This window comes from Physcomitrium patens, chromosome 24, assembly GCF_059467195.1.
Source record: "Physcomitrium patens ecotype Gransden chromosome 24, ASM5946719v1, whole genome shotgun sequence".
Taxonomy (NCBI): Eukaryota; Viridiplantae; Streptophyta; class Bryopsida; order Funariales; family Funariaceae; genus Physcomitrium; species Physcomitrium patens.
The window spans coordinates 9,252,603-9,269,262 of record NC_143433.1 but is presented as its reverse complement, the minus strand read 5'-3'; the positions used below and the strand labels follow the sequence as shown (position 1 = coordinate 9,269,262).

The 16,660-nt window shown below is 51.1% G+C and overlaps 5 pseudogenes across 5 annotated transcripts; 2 read left to right on the top strand and 3 right to left on the bottom strand.

Annotated features, from left to right (window-relative positions):
• Positions 1 to 746: 746 nt before the first annotated feature.
• Positions 747 to 4,029, bottom strand: LOC149986405 (naringenin-chalcone synthase pseudogene; annotated as a pseudogene). Its single transcript, XR_016500781.1, has 2 exons — positions 3,453 to 4,029; positions 747 to 3,237 (listed from the first exon to the last, which is right to left on the bottom strand). The product of XR_016500781.1 is annotated as a naringenin-chalcone synthase pseudogene (transcript).
• Positions 3,808 to 6,369, top strand: LOC149986404 (phenylalanine ammonia-lyase pseudogene; annotated as a pseudogene). Its single transcript, XR_016500768.1, has one exon. The product of XR_016500768.1 is annotated as a phenylalanine ammonia-lyase pseudogene (transcript).
• An 806-nt stretch (positions 6,370 to 7,175) lies between these two features.
• On the bottom strand, positions 7,176 to 10,022 carry LOC149986403 (naringenin-chalcone synthase pseudogene; annotated as a pseudogene). Its single transcript, XR_016500774.1, has 2 exons — positions 9,882 to 10,022; positions 7,176 to 9,666 (listed from the first exon to the last, which is right to left on the bottom strand). The product of XR_016500774.1 is annotated as a naringenin-chalcone synthase pseudogene (transcript).
• A 214-nt stretch (positions 10,023 to 10,236) lies between these two features.
• On the top strand, positions 10,237 to 12,799 carry LOC149986402 (phenylalanine ammonia-lyase pseudogene; annotated as a pseudogene). Its single transcript, XR_016500763.1, has one exon. The product of XR_016500763.1 is annotated as a phenylalanine ammonia-lyase pseudogene (transcript).
• An 806-nt stretch (positions 12,800 to 13,605) lies between these two features.
• On the bottom strand, positions 13,606 to 16,452 carry LOC149986401 (naringenin-chalcone synthase pseudogene; annotated as a pseudogene). The gene is made up of 2 exons (XR_016500775.1): positions 16,312 to 16,452; positions 13,606 to 16,096 (listed from the first exon to the last, which is right to left on the bottom strand). The product of XR_016500775.1 is annotated as a naringenin-chalcone synthase pseudogene (transcript).
• Between the last annotated feature and the right edge of the window lie 208 nt (positions 16,453 to 16,660).

The window sequence follows — 16,660 nt, the reverse complement described above, 5'->3', positions numbered from 1 at the left end:
TTTAGTGGAGTTTCAGGAGGATGGATGTTCAGCGATTGATGTGATGATCTTCCCTTTATTTTATTTTGTGACTTTGCTTCCGTTGTGTCCAAGCTTCCCTATTGGTGTGCCAAACTTTCATGAATTTGTTCAAGCATTGGTTAATTTGAATGTTATCATTAGCACAAGATACAGCTGTTTTCAAAATTTTCTGATCAGATGATTTTAACCTTATTTATTAACCCTATGCATGTTACACCAGGCCCAAAATTTTGGATATTATATTACACCATGCCCAAAATTTTGGATGTTTTATTCCACCATGCCCAAACTTTGGATGTTATATTACACCATGCCCAAAATTTGGATATTATATTCCACCATGCCCAAAATTTGGATTTTATATTCCACCATGCCCAAAATTTGGATATTACATCACACCATGCCTAATATTTGAATTTTATGTTACACCAAGCCCAAAATGTCTTGAATACCACACCATTTAACACATTCCAACTGCATTTGAATTTTGAGAATTTAGTGAAACACCCACTGTTTGTGTCCAGATATCACTGAAACTGGTGGAGGATTAACTTTCTCAATGACCGACAGACAACAAATCACAGTTTTCATTAATTGTTGGCTGGGCCATGCTACCATGAGTTCAATGCAACCAACCAATTCCTTGCAGACCCTTCTCTTCTCAGTTTCCAATGCTACAGCAACAGATTCAAAAGTGACGAGAAACAGCTCAAAGAAACAGTGGGTAGTGTCGAACAATCGCAGCTGACTTAGAGGCTGCAATTATAAAAGCTCAAACGAACACATGGTCCGGAGATTCACCGATGAATTACATTCCTGATGAATTTCAGATCCATCGGCACAATGCGCACTACACACTCCCACTTCATCTTCTTCCAGCCCTAATTTTCTAAATAAGACTGTACTTCGCACCTCTGATTGCATTGTGACTATACATTGCCAAACTCCTGTCTTCCAGAAATAAATTGAGTGAACAATAAGAACGCTAGAGTAGATGCACTGCCAATTTAGCACAGCGAGAGAAATATACCCACAGGCGCCAGATCGTTCAGGTTCCGGATACGAAACAGTGGAACCCTAGATTTCAGAGTGTGTAAAGAGCTCGCTGAAGCAAGAACGTAGGTTGATTCGATAACCTGATTTCTCTTTTAAAATTAAGCGCGAACTCTAGCTCAGGAAGCAATACCATTGAAATTGAATTGCACACTTCTATGCTATGCTATGCTATGCTATGCTATGCAATGCTATGCAATAATATGATATGATACAAATTGGTGAGAATGGGGAGTAAAAAGGAGAGGTGGGGTGGAATCTAAGCGGAGTTGGGAGCGGCGCGGAGCACAAGCACTTCCAGTGTCAGTCCTGGTCCGAAGCCAATGAAGAATCCGAACTCGCTGCCCTCGCCCAAAGTGGACGCACCCATCTTCACAGACCTGTGCCGAATCTGATCCAACACAAACAGCACAGAGGCGCTAGACATGTTGCCAAACTCGGACAATATGTCCCTGCTCCCTTGCATCTTGTCCTTCGTCAGCTTCAGCTTCGCCTCCACCTGATCGAGAATGGCTGGACCTCCGGGATGCACCGCCCAGAACATCTCGTTCCATGCCGGTGATCCCACTGGCTTCCTGGCCTCGTTCAAAAACTTCTCGATGTTCTTGGAGATGAGCCCGGGTACATCCTTCATGAGGTGGAAGATGAGCCCCGCTTCGGTGAGATGTCCATCGATGGCTCCGTCGCTCTCTGGCAAGATGGTCTCTCCAGCCCAGTGCACTTCGAACAATGGCTTCTCTACCTCAGGCTTGGGGTCGGATCCAACCACGTACACGCCGGCGCCATCGCCGAACAGAGCTGAGCCCACAAGCCCGTCCAAGTGGTTCTCGCTCGGGGCTCGGTATGTGACTGCGGTCACCTCGCTCGCTACTGCCAGCACTCTGGCGCCCTTGTTGTTTTCGGCTAGATCCTTGGCCACTCTGAGCACGGATGCACCGCCGAAACACCCGGTTTGGTACATCATGACACGCTTCACAGTGGGCTTCAGGCCGAGCAGCTTGGCCAGGGCGTGGTCGGCTCCGGGCATGTTGACGCCCGAGGTGGTGGCGAAGACGATGTGGGTAATGTCGGACTTGCGGCCGCCCCATTCCTTGATGGCCTTCTGGGCGGCCTCGGCGGCGAGCTTGGGGACCTGGACGACCACGATGTCGTGGCGGACGTTCAGGGAGGGCTCCATGTACGTGCAGATGCCTGGGTTGGCCTTGAGCACCTCCTCCGTGAGGAACATGTGGCGCTTCCTGATGCCCGACTTGTCACAGATGCGCTTGAATTTGGCCTTCAGGGCTTCCTTCTCGCCGCAATTGGTGATGTTGAAGAAGAAGTCGGGGTACTCACTCTGCAGAAACTCCGCGGGAGGCACCGCAGTGCCGATGCCTAGCACGCAGGCTGGCCCTTCAGCGCGGGGCTGGGCCCTGGGAAGCGCGGCCCTCGTAACATCCCCAGCAGAAGCCATTGGACAACCCCGGTCGATCTCCTCACTCTAGTTCTCAATCTGTGCTGCCAAACGTATTCCGACTTTGTCTGTCTGCTAATCCTGCAACAAGAGAGGTTGTTCTACGCACCGATTCAGTTATGCTACCAGTCGGGATCTGCGGAGACACCCCCACTCTCTTAGTTCGCCACGAGCTAGTTTATTTTCGTAAGTAACTTGAGTACAACGATCGGAGAGATTGCCAGAGAAATGATAGACGGTGTAGTTGGGTGGCGACTTCCGTTTTCAAGCTCGTATCGACCCTGCTATTTTCATGCACAGCGTGTGCCCTTTAAGAGCATCGCGATGTTGGCACTTTCATCAGGAACTTTCTGCGGAGTCATCGCTGTTGAAAGCGGTTGACCTTTTTTCTGCTTTCACCCCACCACTCTGCTACTCCATGTGTACACATCCCGTCTGGAGGCGAATTTTGAATTTCACAATTGCACGACAATTTTTGAATTTCGCAATCGAGTTTTGCACAGAACTCCTGGTCTTGACTTGGCCCTTTGAAATCTTATATTTTGGTCAGTTTCGACATCAGCGGAACGATCCATTCCAGCACACCAGCGTGACTGGGAGACTCTGAGAGTCAGGCTGAAGACCACGAAGAATCGCAGCGCCTTCGTCATTCCAAACAAGAACACGCGTCCGACTTTCCTCCAATAGAAACTGGGTCCACCCCAGAGAACCTGCGAATCACCGACAAGAACATGAGGGGAATTGTAGTTTGACCTAGTGTTGAAGTAAACGACAGGCGAACTAAATTTCAAACAACCGTGTATCATGAACCAATCTGGAGGACTCTCATCCTTCATGTGGCAGCAGGAGGCTCATAGGTCCAGGAAGGGCACCACTTTCAACATTTCAACGCCACCTCGGACTGCTTTCACCGCAATACACCCACCTTTATGGACTAGGGCCAGCCGCTAGGATACCTCTCGACGGCGAACACCGCGCTCTAGCCAGAGGCATTAGTTGCATAAAGAGCATTCCCCGAATCTCATTAATCTTCACTTCGCCCTGAGGCCCATTCAAGCAGCGAATGCCGGACAGGGCCTGCATCCCACCCTTCAGCAATTGATTCACCTCCCATCTCTTGAAAGATCAGCAAAGTTTGCTACTGCTGCTTGGTTGAGATTGTTTCCTGAAGTAGGCGTTCAGGCACGACTTCGAACTCTCAGTACATCACAGTCTTGCGTAGCTCCGCGCACCCAGTAGATCTCGACAGATAGTGTAATTGCAGGTCTTCAATACCAACAATGGCACCACGAGCTGGGGAGCTTAATGTCGTCGGATCAGGTGAGCAAATTGATGCGGCATCTTCAGACATGATGATGCTCGATGATAACACATCTCCGTACTGCATTGGCCTACTCGGTAATGGAGCAGTTCATGGTGCGGATCCTCTCAACTGGGCCAAGACCGCCAAGGCCATGGAATGCAGCCACCTCGAAGAAATCAAGCGGATGGTCGACACTTACCAAAATGCCACCCAGGTCATGATCGAGGAGCCACCCTCACCGTACCTCAGGTAGCAGCCGTTGCTCGCAGACCCGACGTGCATGTCGTGCTCGATGCTGCCAATGCCAAGAGTAGAGTGGACGAGAGCTCCAACTGGGTGCTCGACAGGATCATGGGCGGAGGTGACATCTACGGCGTTACCACCGGGTTCGGAGCGACCTCTCATCGTCGCACGCAGCAAGGAGTGGAGCTCCAGCGCGAACTCATCCGCTTCCTGAATGCGGGAGTCCTCAGCAAGGGTAACTCCCTGCCATCCGAGACTGCCCGAGCGGCGATGCTAGTGCGTACCAACACGCTGATGCAGGGCTATTCTGGCATCCGCTGGGAGATCCTCCAAGCTATGGAGAAGCTACTCAACGCGCACGTCACCCCCAAGTTGCCCTTGCGGGGTACCATCACGGCATCCGGCGACCTCGTCCCCTTGTCGTATATCGCCGGCCTGCTTACCGGTCGCCCCAATTCCAAAGCCGTCACCGAGGACGGACGAGAGGTTTCCGCGCTGGAGGCCTTGCGCATCGCAGGCGTGGAGAAGCCCTTCGAGCTGGCGCCCAAGGAAGGGCTCGCCCTTGTCAACGGCACCGCAGTCGGTTCCGCCCTCGCTTCCACCGTGTGCTACGATGCCAACATCATGGTGTTGCTCGCCGAGGTTCTGTCCGCGCTCTTTTGCGAGGTAATGCAGGGCAAGCCCGAATTTGCCGACCCCCTGACTCACAAGCTGAAGCACCACCCCGGACAGATGGAAGCTGCGGCTGTCATGGAGTGGGTGCTGGACGGGAGTTCCTTCATGAAGGCTGCCGCCAAGTTCAATGAGACCGACCCCTGCGCAAGCCCAAGCAGGACAGATACGCGCTGCGAACTTCCCCGCAGTGGCTGGGCCCTCAGGTGGAGGTCATCCGCAACGCCACCCACGCCATCGAGCGGGAGATCAACTCTGTGAACGACAATCCCATCATCGACGCTGCCAGGGGCATCGCCCTGCACGGCGGCAACTTCCAGGGCACGCCCATCGGCGTGTCTATGGACAACACGCGCCTGGCGCTGGCCGCCATCGCTAAGCTCATGTTCGCACAATTCTCCGAACTTGTGAACGACTACTACAACAACGGATTACCGTCCAATTTGAGCGGGGGACCCAACCCCAGCCTGGATTACGGCATGAAAGGGGCAGAGATCGCCATGGCCTCGTACTTATCTGAGATTAACTACCTAGCCAACCCGGTCACCACCCATGTCCAAAGCGCGGAGCAACACAACCAAGATGTGAACTCACTGGGATTGGTGTCAGCCCGCAAAACGGAGGAAGCCATGGAGATTCTCAAGCTCATGAGCGCCACCTTCTTGGTAGGCTTGTGCCAGGCTGTCGACCTGCGTCATGTCGAAGAGACCATGCAGTCGGCCGTGAAGCAAGTAGTGACACAGGTGGCCAAGAAGACGCTCTTCATGGGCAGCGACGGATCACTGCTGCCATCACGCTTCTGCGAAAAGGAACTACTGATGGTAGTGGATCGTCAGCCGGTGTTCAGCTACATCGACGATTCCACCAGTGATTCATACCCTCTAATGGAGAAACTGCGAGGGGTGCTGGTGAGCCGTGCCTTGAAGAGTGCCGACAAGGAGACCTCCAACGCAGTGTTTAGGCAGATTCCAGTGTTTGAGGCAGAGCTGAAGCTGCAGCTGAGCCGTGTGGTGCCCGCGGTGCGAGAAGCATATGACACAAAGGGACTATCCTCGGTTCCCAACAGGATTCAAGACTGTAGGACGTATCCATTATACAAGCTAGTGCGCGGAGACTTGAAGACGCAGCTCCTGTCCGGGCAGAGGACGGTGTCTCCTGGGCAAGAGATTGAGAAGGTGTTCAATGCCATTTCTGCAGGCCAATTGGTGGCTCCTTTGTTGGAATGCGTTCAAGGCTGGACCGGCACACCAGGGCCCTTCCCCGCTCGCGCCTCTTGCTAGTTGACACTGCTTCACCTCCCAATTTTGTTCCGTTCATCTTCGTGTGGGTCACATTGACGTTACAATTAACTAATATTGTACATTAGTAGGAAGTGCGTCACATTGACGTTACAATTAACATTGTACATTAGTAGGAGATTCTTGTGTAAATGCTTGGAGTTGAGGTTGTGTGGTGCCTTCACCCTTGACCACCTCTGTTAACTCACACAGCTTTTAAATTGCAATTGCAATGCGTAGTTGTGTATATATTTCCTAACTTTAGAAGTAGAAGAGGAAGAAAGGTTCTATTATGGTGAGTCTCTTGTTTGCAAGCAAAAATGAATAAGAGTTCACTTTCAGCAACAGCCAAGACATCTACTTGAGTGGTCATGGATTGTTCAAATTTGTTTAGCTGTCTTTGTACGTTTAGTGGAGTTTCAGGAGGATGGATGTTCAGCGATTGATGTGATGATCTTCCCTTTATTTTATTTTGTGACTTTGCTTCCGTTGTGTCCAAGCTTCCCTATTGGTGTGCCAAACTTTCATGAATTTGTTCAAGCATTGGTTAATTTGAATGTTATCATTAGCACAAGATACAGCTGTTTTCAAAATTTTCTGATCAGATGATTTTAACCTTATTTATTAACCCTATGCATGTTACACCAGGCCCAAAATTTTGGATATTATATTACACCATGCCCAAAATTTTGGATGTTTTATTCCACCATGCCCAAACTTTGGATGTTATATTACACCATGCCCAAAATTTGGATATTATATTCCACCATGCCCAAAATTTGGATTTTATATTCCACCATGCCCAAAATTTGGATATTACATCACACCATGCCTAATATTTGAATTTTATGTTACACCAAGCCCAAAATGTCTTGAATACCACACCATTTAACACATTCCAACTGCATTTGAATTTTGAGAATTTAGTGAAACACCCACTGTTTGTGTCCAGATATCACTGAAACTGGTGGAGGATTAACTTTCTCAATGACCGACAGACAACAAATCACAGTTTTCATTAATTGTTGGCTGGGCCATGCTACCATGAGTTCAATGCAACCAACCAATTCCTTGCAGACCCTTCTCTTCTCAGTTTCCAATGCTACAGCAACAGATTCAAAAGTGACGAGAAACAGCTCAAAGAAACAGTGGGTAGTGTCGAACAATCGCAGCTGACTTAGAGGCTGCAATTATAAAAGCTCAAACGAACACATGGTCCGGAGATTCACCGATGAATTACATTCCTGATGAATTTCAGATCCATCGGCACAATGCGCACTACACACTCCCACTTCATCTTCTTCCAGCCCTAATTTTCTAAATAAGACTGTACTTCGCACCTCTGATTGCATTGTGACTATACATTGCCAAACTCCTGTCTTCCAGAAATAAATTGAGTGAACAATAAGAACGCTAGAGTAGATGCACTGCCAATTTAGCACAGCGAGAGAAATATACCCACAGGCGCCAGATCGTTCAGGTTCCGGATACGAAACAGTGGAACCCTAGATTTCAGAGTGTGTAAAGAGCTCGCTGAAGCAAGAACGTAGGTTGATTCGATAACCTGATTTCTCTTTTAAAATTAAGCGCGAACTCTAGCTCAGGAAGCAATACCATTGAAATTGAATTGCACACTTCTATGCTATGCTATGCTATGCTATGCTATGCAATGCTATGCAATAATATGATATGATACAAATTGGTGAGAATGGGGAGTAAAAAGGAGAGGTGGGGTGGAATCTAAGCGGAGTTGGGAGCGGCGCGGAGCACAAGCACTTCCAGTGTCAGTCCTGGTCCGAAGCCAATGAAGAATCCGAACTCGCTGCCCTCGCCCAAAGTGGACGCACCCATCTTCACAGACCTGTGCCGAATCTGATCCAACACAAACAGCACAGAGGCGCTAGACATGTTGCCAAACTCGGACAATATGTCCCTGCTCCCTTGCATCTTGTCCTTCGTCAGCTTCAGCTTCGCCTCCACCTGATCGAGAATGGCTGGACCTCCGGGATGCACCGCCCAGAACATCTCGTTCCATGCCGGTGATCCCACTGGCTTCCTGGCCTCGTTCAAAAACTTCTCGATGTTCTTGGAGATGAGCCCGGGTACATCCTTCATGAGGTGGAAGATGAGCCCCGCTTCGGTGAGATGTCCATCGATGGCTCCGTCGCTCTCTGGCAAGATGGTCTCTCCAGCCCAGTGCACTTCGAACAATGGCTTCTCTACCTCAGGCTTGGGGTCGGATCCAACCACGTACACGCCGGCGCCATCGCCGAACAGAGCTGAGCCCACAAGCCCGTCCAAGTGGTTCTCGCTCGGGGCTCGGTATGTGACTGCGGTCACCTCGCTCGCTACTGCCAGCACTCTGGCGCCCTTGTTGTTTTCGGCTAGATCCTTGGCCACTCTGAGCACGGATGCACCGCCGAAACACCCGGTTTGGTACATCATGACACGCTTCACAGTGGGCTTCAGGCCGAGCAGCTTGGCCAGGGCGTGGTCGGCTCCGGGCATGTTGACGCCCGAGGTGGTGGCGAAGACGATGTGGGTAATGTCGGACTTGCGGCCGCCCCATTCCTTGATGGCCTTCTGGGCGGCCTCGGCGGCGAGCTTGGGGACCTGGACGACCACGATGTCGTGGCGGACGTTCAGGGAGGGCTCCATGTACGTGCAGATGCCTGGGTTGGCCTTGAGCACCTCCTCCGTGAGGAACATGTGGCGCTTCCTGATGCCCGACTTGTCACAGATGCGCTTGAATTTGGCCTTCAGGGCTTCCTTCTCGCCGCAATTGGTGATGTTGAAGAAGAAGTCGGGGTACTCACTCTGCAGAAACTCCGCGGGAGGCACCGCAGTGCCGATGCCTAGCACGCAGGCTGGCCCTTCAGCGCGGGGCTGGGCCCTGGGAAGCGCGGCCCTCGTAACATCCCCAGCAGAAGCCATTGGACAACCCCGGTCGATCTCCTCACTCTAGTTCTCAATCTGTGCTGCCAAACGTATTCCGACTTTGTCTGTCTGCTAATCCTGCAACAAGAGAGGTTGTTCTACGCACCGATTCAGTTATGCTACCAGTCGGGATCTGCGGAGACACCCCCACTCTCTTAGTTCGCCACGAGCTAGTTTATTTTCGTAAGTAACTTGAGTACAACGATCGGAGAGATTGCCAGAGAAATGATAGACGGTGTAGTTGGGTGGCGACTTCCGTTTTCAAGCTCGTATCGACCCTGCTATTTTCATGCACAGCGTGTGCCCTTTAAGAGCATCGCGATGTTGGCACTTTCATCAGGAACTTTCTGCGGAGTCATCGCTGTTGAAAGCGGTTGACCTTTTTTCTGCTTTCACCCCACCACTCTGCTACTCCATGTGTACACATCCCGTCTGGAGGCGAATTTTGAATTTCACAATTGCACGACAATTTTTGAATTTCGCAATCGAGTTTTGCACAGAACTCCTGGTCTTGACTTGGCCCTTTGAAATCTTATATTTTGGTCAGTTTCGACATCAGCGGAACGATCCATTCCAGCACACCAGCGTGACTGGGAGACTCTGAGAGTCAGGCTGAAGACCACGAAGAATCGCAGCGCCTTCGTCATTCCAAACAAGAACACGCGTCCGACTTTCCTCCAATAGAAACTGGGTCCACCCCAGAGAACCTGCGAATCACCGACAAGAACATGAGGGGAATTGTAGTTTGACCTAGTGTTGAAGTAAACGACAGGCGAACTAAATTTCAAACAACCGTGTATCATGAACCAATCTGGAGGACTCTCATCCTTCATGTGGCAGCAGGAGGCTCATAGGTCCAGGAAGGGCACCACTTTCAACATTTCAACGCCACCTCGGACTGCTTTCACCGCAATACACCCACCTTTATGGACTAGGGCCAGCCGCTAGGATACCTCTCGACGGCGAACACCGCGCTCTAGCCAGAGGCATTAGTTGCATAAAGAGCATTCCCCGAATCTCATTAATCTTCACTTCGCCCTGAGGCCCATTCAAGCAGCGAATGCCGGACAGGGCCTGCATCCCACCCTTCAGCAATTGATTCACCTCCCATCTCTTGAAAGATCAGCAAAGTTTGCTACTGCTGCTTGGTTGAGATTGTTTCCTGAAGTAGGCGTTCAGGCACGACTTCGAACTCTCAGTACATCACAGTCTTGCGTAGCTCCGCGCACCCAGTAGATCTCGACAGATAGTGTAATTGCAGGTCTTCAATACCAACAATGGCACCACGAGCTGGGGAGCTTAATGTCGTCGGATCAGGTGAGCAAATTGATGCGGCATCTTCAGACATGATGATGCTCGATGATAACACATCTCCGTACTGCATTGGCCTACTCGGTAATGGAGCAGTTCATGGTGCGGATCCTCTCAACTGGGCCAAGACCGCCAAGGCCATGGAATGCAGCCACCTCGAAGAAATCAAGCGGATGGTCGACACTTACCAAAATGCCACCCAGGTCATGATCGAGGGAGCCACCCTCACCGTACCTCAGGTAGCAGCCGTTGCTCGCAGACCCGACGTGCATGTCGTGCTCGATGCTGCCAATGCCAAGAGTAGAGTGGACGAGAGCTCCAACTGGGTGCTCGACAGGATCATGGGCGGAGGTGACATCTACGGCGTTACCACCGGGTTCGGAGCGACCTCTCATCGTCGCACGCAGCAAGGAGTGGAGCTCCAGCGCGAACTCATCCGCTTCCTGAATGCGGGAGTCCTCAGCAAGGGTAACTCCCTGCCATCCGAGACTGCCCGAGCGGCGATGCTAGTGCGTACCAACACGCTGATGCAGGGCTATTCTGGCATCCGCTGGGAGATCCTCCAAGCTATGGAGAAGCTACTCAACGCGCACGTCACCCCCAAGTTGCCCTTGCGGGGTACCATCACGGCATCCGGCGACCTCGTCCCCTTGTCGTATATCGCCGGCCTGCTTACCGGTCGCCCCAATTCCAAAGCCGTCACCGAGGACGGACGAGAGGTTTCCGCGCTGGAGGCCTTGCGCATCGCAGGCGTGGAGAAGCCCTTCGAGCTGGCGCCCAAGGAAGGGCTCGCCCTTGTCAACGGCACCGCAGTCGGTTCCGCCCTCGCTTCCACCGTGTGCTACGATGCCAACATCATGGTGTTGCTCGCCGAGGTTCTGTCCGCGCTCTTTTGCGAGGTAATGCAGGGCAAGCCCGAATTTGCCGACCCCCTGACTCACAAGCTGAAGCACCACCCCGGACAGATGGAAGCTGCGGCTGTCATGGAGTGGGTGCTGGACGGGAGTTCCTTCATGAAGGCTGCCGCCAAGTTCAATGAGACCGACCCCTGCGCAAGCCCAAGCAGGACAGATACGCGCTGCGAACTTCCCCGCAGTGGCTGGGCCCTCAGGTGGAGGTCATCCGCAACGCCACCCACGCCATCGAGCGGGAGATCAACTCTGTGAACGACAATCCCATCATCGACGCTGCCAGGGGCATCGCCCTGCACGGCGGCAACTTCCAGGGCACGCCCATCGGCGTGTCTATGGACAACACGCGCCTGGCGCTGGCCGCCATCGCTAAGCTCATGTTCGCACAATTCTCCGAACTTGTGAACGACTACTACAACAACGGATTACCGTCCAATTTGAGCGGGGGACCCAACCCCAGCCTGGATTACGGCATGAAAGGGGCAGAGATCGCCATGGCCTCGTACTTATCTGAGATTAACTACCTAGCCAACCCGGTCACCACCCATGTCCAAAGCGCGGAGCAACACAACCAAGATGTGAACTCACTGGGATTGGTGTCAGCCCGCAAAACGGAGGAAGCCATGGAGATTCTCAAGCTCATGAGCGCCACCTTCTTGGTAGGCTTGTGCCAGGCTGTCGACCTGCGTCATGTCGAAGAGACCATGCAGTCGGCCGTGAAGCAAGTAGTGACACAGGTGGCCAAGAAGACGCTCTTCATGGGCAGCGACGGATCACTGCTGCCATCACGCTTCTGCGAAAAGGAACTACTGATGGTAGTGGATCGTCAGCCGGTGTTCAGCTACATCGACGATTCCACCAGTGATTCATACCCTCTAATGGAGAAACTGCGAGGGGTGCTGGTGAGCCGTGCCTTGAAGAGTGCCGACAAGGAGACCTCCAACGCAGTGTTTAGGCAGATTCCAGTGTTTGAGGCAGAGCTGAAGCTGCAGCTGAGCCGTGTGGTGCCCGCGGTGCGAGAAGCATATGACACAAAGGGACTATCCTCGGTTCCCAACAGGATTCAAGACTGTAGGACGTATCCATTATACAAGCTAGTGCGCGGAGACTTGAAGACGCAGCTCCTGTCCGGGCAGAGGACGGTGTCTCCTGGGCAAGAGATTGAGAAGGTGTTCAATGCCATTTCTGCAGGCCAATTGGTGGCTCCTTTGTTGGAATGCGTTCAAGGCTGGACCGGCACACCAGGGCCCTTCCCCGCTCGCGCCTCTTGCTAGTTGACACTGCTTCACCTCCCAATTTTGTTCCGTTCATCTTCGTGTGGGTCACATTGACGTTACAATTAACTAATATTGTACATTAGTAGGAAGTGCGTCACATTGACGTTACAATTAACATTGTACATTAGTAGGAGATTCTTGTGTAAATGCTTGGAGTTGAGGTTGTGTGGTGCCTTCACCCTTGACCACCTCTGTTAACTCACACAGCTTTTAAATTGCAATTGCAATGCGTAGTTGTGTATATATTTCCTAACTTTAGAAGTAGAAGAGGAAGAAAGGTTCTATTATGGTGAGTCTCTTGTTTGCAAGCAAAAATGAATAAGAGTTCACTTTCAGCAACAGCCAAGACATCTACTTGAGTGGTCATGGATTGTTCAAATTTGTTTAGCTGTCTTTGTACGTTTAGTGGAGTTTCAGGAGGATGGATGTTCAGCGATTGATGTGATGATCTTCCCTTTATTTTATTTTGTGACTTTGCTTCCGTTGTGTCCAAGCTTCCCTATTGGTGTGCCAAACTTTCATGAATTTGTTCAAGCATTGGTTAATTTGAATGTTATCATTAGCACAAGATACAGCTGTTTTCAAAATTTTCTGATCAGATGATTTTAACCTTATTTATTAACCCTATGCATGTTACACCAGGCCCAAAATTTTGGATATTATATTACACCATGCCCAAAATTTTGGATGTTTTATTCCACCATGCCCAAACTTTGGATGTTATATTACACCATGCCCAAAATTTGGATATTATATTCCACCATGCCCAAAATTTGGATTTTATATTCCACCATGCCCAAAATTTGGATATTACATCACACCATGCCTAATATTTGAATTTTATGTTACACCAAGCCCAAAATGTCTTGAATACCACACCATTTAACACATTCCAACTGCATTTGAATTTTGAGAATTTAGTGAAACACCCACTGTTTGTGTCCAGATATCACTGAAACTGGTGGAGGATTAACTTTCTCAATGACCGACAGACAACAAATCACAGTTTTCATTAATTGTTGGCTGGGCCATGCTACCATGAGTTCAATGCAACCAACCAATTCCTTGCAGACCCTTCTCTTCTCAGTTTCCAATGCTACAGCAACAGATTCAAAAGTGACGAGAAACAGCTCAAAGAAACAGTGGGTAGTGTCGAACAATCGCAGCTGACTTAGAGGCTGCAATTATAAAAGCTCAAACGAACACATGGTCCGGAGATTCACCGATGAATTACATTCCTGATGAATTTCAGATCCATCGGCACAATGCGCACTACACACTCCCACTTCATCTTCTTCCAGCCCTAATTTTCTAAATAAGACTGTACTTCGCACCTCTGATTGCATTGTGACTATACATTGCCAAACTCCTGTCTTCCAGAAATAAATTGAGTGAACAATAAGAACGCTAGAGTAGATGCACTGCCAATTTAGCACAGCGAGAGAAATATACCCACAGGCGCCAGATCGTTCAGGTTCCGGATACGAAACAGTGGAACCCTAGATTTCAGAGTGTGTAAAGAGCTCGCTGAAGCAAGAACGTAGGTTGATTCGATAACCTGATTTCTCTTTTAAAATTAAGCGCGAACTCTAGCTCAGGAAGCAATACCATTGAAATTGAATTGCACACTTCTATGCTATGCTATGCTATGCTATGCTATGCAATGCTATGCAATAATATGATATGATACAAATTGGTGAGAATGGGGAGTAAAAAGGAGAGGTGGGGTGGAATCTAAGCGGAGTTGGGAGCGGCGCGGAGCACAAGCACTTCCAGTGTCAGTCCTGGTCCGAAGCCAATGAAGAATCCGAACTCGCTGCCCTCGCCCAAAGTGGACGCACCCATCTTCACAGACCTGTGCCGAATCTGATCCAACACAAACAGCACAGAGGCGCTAGACATGTTGCCAAACTCGGACAATATGTCCCTGCTCCCTTGCATCTTGTCCTTCGTCAGCTTCAGCTTCGCCTCCACCTGATCGAGAATGGCTGGACCTCCGGGATGCACCGCCCAGAACATCTCGTTCCATGCCGGTGATCCCACTGGCTTCCTGGCCTCGTTCAAAAACTTCTCGATGTTCTTGGAGATGAGCCCGGGTACATCCTTCATGAGGTGGAAGATGAGCCCCGCTTCGGTGAGATGTCCATCGATGGCTCCGTCGCTCTCTGGCAAGATGGTCTCTCCAGCCCAGTGCACTTCGAACAATGGCTTCTCTACCTCAGGCTTGGGGTCGGATCCAACCACGTACACGCCGGCGCCATCGCCGAACAGAGCTGAGCCCACAAGCCCGTCCAAGTGGTTCTCGCTCGGGGCTCGGTATGTGACTGCGGTCACCTCGCTCGCTACTGCCAGCACTCTGGCGCCCTTGTTGTTTTCGGCTAGATCCTTGGCCACTCTGAGCACGGATGCACCGCCGAAACACCCGGTTTGGTACATCATGACACGCTTCACAGTGGGCTTCAGGCCGAGCAGCTTGGCCAGGGCGTGGTCGGCTCCGGGCATGTTGACGCCCGAGGTGGTGGCGAAGACGATGTGGGTAATGTCGGACTTGCGGCCGCCCCATTCCTTGATGGCCTTCTGGGCGGCCTCGGCGGCGAGCTTGGGGACCTGGACGACCACGATGTCGTGGCGGACGTTCAGGGAGGGCTCCATGTACGTGCAGATGCCTGGGTTGGCCTTGAGCACCTCCTCCGTGAGGAACATGTGGCGCTTCCTGATGCCCGACTTGTCACAGATGCGCTTGAATTTGGCCTTCAGGGCTTCCTTCTCGCCGCAATTGGTGATGTTGAAGAAGAAGTCGGGGTACTCACTCTGCAGAAACTCCGCGGGAGGCACCGCAGTGCCGATGCCTAGCACGCAGGCTGGCCCTTCAGCGCGGGGCTGGGCCCTGGGAAGCGCGGCCCTCGTAACATCCCCAGCAGAAGCCATTGGACAACCCCGGTCGATCTCCTCACTCTAGTTCTCAATCTGTGCTGCCAAACGTATTCCGACTTTGTCTGTCTGCTAATCCTGCAACAAGAGAGGTTGTTCTACGCACCGATTCAGTTATGCTACCAGTCGGGATCTGCGGAGACACCCCCACTCTCTTAGTTCGCCACGAGCTAGTTTATTTTCGTAAGTAACTTGAGTACAACGATCGGAGAGATTGCCAGAGAAATGATAGACGGTGTAGTTGGGTGGCGACTTCCGTTTTCAAGCTCGTATCGACCCTGCTATTTTCATGCACAGCGTGTGCCCTTTAAGAGCATCGCGATGTTGGCACTTTCATCAGGAACTTTCTGCGGAGTCATCGCTGTTGAAAGCGGTTGACCTTTTTTCTGCTTTCACCCCACCACTCTGCTACTCCATGTGTACACATCCCGTCTGGAGGCGAATTTTGAATTTCACAATTGCACGACAATTTTTGAATTTCGCAATCGAGTTTTGCACAGAACTCCTGGTCTTGACTTGGCCCTTTGAAATCTTATATTTTGGTCAGTTTCGACATCAGCGGAACGATCCATTCCAGCACACCAGCGTGACTGGGAGACTCTGAGAGTCAGGCTGAAGACCACGAAGAATCGCAGCGCCTTCGTCATTCCAAACAAGAACACGCGTCCGACTTTCCTCCAATAGAAACTGGGTCCACCCCAGAGAACCTGCGAATCACCGACAAGAACATGAGGGGAATTGTAGTTTGACCTAGTGTTGAAGTAAACGACAGGCGAACTAAATTTCAAACAACCGTGTATCATGAACCAATCTGGAGGACTCTCATCCTTCATGTGGCAGCAGGAGGCTCATAGGTCCAGGAAGGGCACCACTTTCAACATTTCAACGCCACCTCGGACTGCTTTCACCGCAATACACCCACCTTTATGGACTAGGGCCAGCCGCTAGGATACCTCTCGACGGCGAACACCGCGCTCTAGCCAGAGGCATTAGTTGCATAAAGAGCATTCCCCGAATCTCATTAATCTTCACTTCGCCCTGAGGCCCATTCAAGCAGCGAATGCCGGACAGGGCCTGCATCCCACCCTTCAGCAATTGATTCACCTCCCATCTCTTGAAAGATCAGCAAAGTTTGCTACTGCTGCTTGGTTGAGATTGTTTCCTGAAGTAGGCGTTCAGGCACGACTTCGAACTCTCAGTACATCACAGTCTTGCGTAGCTCCGCGCACCCAGTAGATCTCGACAGATAGTGTAATTGCAGGTCTTCAATA